The sequence below is a fragment of the Anolis sagrei genome, chromosome 13, assembly GCF_037176765.1.
Source record: "Anolis sagrei isolate rAnoSag1 chromosome 13, rAnoSag1.mat, whole genome shotgun sequence".
In the NCBI taxonomy this organism is placed as follows: Eukaryota; Metazoa; Chordata; class Lepidosauria; order Squamata; family Dactyloidae; genus Anolis; species Anolis sagrei.
The window spans coordinates 12,469,153-12,471,652 of NC_090033.1; positions in this window are offsets into that span (position 1 = coordinate 12,469,153).

Here is a 2,500-nt window from a genome sequence, read left to right on the forward strand (position 1 = left end):
AACTCGGCACACGGAACTCTCGTGACCCACCGCAGAAGATACCGGAAGTGTTTGGTGGGCGTTGACCTTGGGCTTGGGAGTTGTAGTTCACCTACGTCCAGAGAGCACCGTGGACTCAAACGATGACGGATCCGGACCGAACTTGGCGCAAACGCTCGATACGACGCCAAAACGTGAACGCGGGTGGAGTTTGGGGGAAACGGACCTCGGCATTTGCGAGTCGTAGTTACTGGGATTTATAGTTCACCTACGACCGGCATCCTTGACGCCACCGATGACAGAATTGGGGCGAACTTCCCACACACACGCAGAACCCCCCACGACCGACCTCCGGCCCTCCTCCCCTCACCAGGGTCATTGGATGAGGGTCGCATCGCTTTCAGGAAGCGAGTGAGTGAAGGTACCGCAAGTCGCCTCGTCCAAAAACCATCCTCCTTCAAACTGCAGCGGGGTGTGGAGTGGGTCGTGGGGGCTCCGTGTGCTAAGTTTGGTCTCGATCAGCCGTCGGATGAGGGCGGCAGTGGTTTCGGTAAGCGAGTCAAGGTGGCGGGGGTCTCGGTGGTCTCAGGAAGTGAGCACAGGTACTGCAAGTCCCGTCATCCATCTCCGCATTTTTCCAAACAACACCGGGACGTAACGTGGGTCCGTGAGAGGTCTACGTGCCGAGTTTGGTCTCGATCCGTCATCGGATGAGGTTTGCGGAGGTCTCGGAATGTGAGCGAAGGTACCGGAAGTTCCGTCACCCGTGGTCCACCCTTCTCCAAAACTGCAGCGGGATGTAGAGTGGGTCACGGGGGCTCTGTGTGCCGAGTTTGGTCTCGATCGGTCATCAGAGGAGTTTTGCAGCAGTCTTGGGGAGTGGAGGTACTTGAAGTCCCATCATCCGTGGTCTGTCCCCCTCCAAACCGCACCAGGACGTTGAGTGGGTCGTTGAAGCTCCGTGTGCCAAGTGTAGTCTCGATGAGTCTCGGTGGTCTCAGGAAGCGAGCGAAGTGACTGCAAGTCCCATCGTCCATTGTCGAATTCCTCCAAACCGCACCGGGATGTGGAGTGGGTCACGCTGGGTCTCTGTGTAAATCGCGGTCCTGATCCATCGCCGTTGGCGGTTGTAATGGTCTTAGGAAGGGAGCGCAGGTATTGCAAGTCCCATCGTCCATGGTGCATCCTCCTTCGAACCGCACCTGGATGTAGAGTGCGTCGTGGAGACTCGGTGTGCCAAGTTTGGTCTTTGTCGGTAATCGGATGAGCGTTGCGGTGGTCTCGGGAATTGCGCAAAAGTACTGCAAGTCCCACGATCCACGGTCTATCCCCCGCCAAACACACACCGGGACGTAAAGCGGGTCACGAGAGGTCTACGTGGCAAGTTTGGTCCTGATCAGACGTTGGATGAGGTTAACCGCGGTCTCAGAACGGGAGTGATGGTACTGTAAGTCCCATCATCCAAAGTCGATCCTCCTTCAAACTGCAGCAGGATGCGGAGCGGGTCGCGGGGGCTCTGTGTGCCGTGTGCCAAGTTTGATCTCGATCGGACATTAGACGAGGGTTGCGGCCGTCTCGGGAAGGGAGTGGAGGTACTTGAAATCCCATCATCCATAGTCTCCCTCAAACATGACCAGAATGTTGAGTTGGCCACGGGGGCTCTCTGTGCCAAGTTTGGTCTTTATTGGATGAATGTCACTGTGGTTTCAGGAAGTGAGTGAAGGTACTGCAAGTCCCATCATCCATTGCCCATCCTCCTCCAAACAGCACCAGGATGTAGAGTCTCTCATGGGGGCCAAGTGTGGTCTCGATTGGTCATTAGATGAGGGTTGCAGCAGTCTCGGGAAGTGTGTGGAGGTACTTGAAATCCCATCATCCATAGTCTGTTCTCCCCCAAACCTCACCAGAATGTTGAGTTGGCCATGGGGGTTGGTTCTGTGTGCCAAGTTTGGTCATTGGATGAGGGTCTCAGTAGTTTCACTAAGCGAGTGAAGGAACTGCAAGTCCCATCGTCCATGGTGCATCATCCTCCAAACCGCACCAGGATGTAGAGTGCATCACGGAGACCCGGTGTGCCAAGTTTTGGTCCTTACCGGAAATTGGATGACGGTTGCAGTGGTCTCGGGAATTGAGCGAAGATACTGCAAGTCCCATAATCCATGCTCGATCCACAGTCAAACCACACCGTGGCGTAAAGTGGGTCATGAGAGGTCTATGTGCCAAGTTTGGTGTTGTTCAGTCGTCGTTGAGGGTCGCAGCAGTCTCGGAAAGCGAGCAGAGGTACTTCAAGTCCCATCATCCATGGTATGCCCTACTTCAAACCGCAGTAGGATGTAGAGTGGGTCACGGGGGCTCCGTGTGCCAAGTTTGGTTTTGTTCGGACATTAGATGAGGGTTGCGGCCGTCTCGGGAAGAGAGTGGAGGTACTTGAAGTCCTATCATCCATGGCCTGTCCTCCTCGAAAGTACGCCAGGACTCTGTGTGCCAAGTTTGGTCTCGATCGGTCATTGGCGAGGGTCTC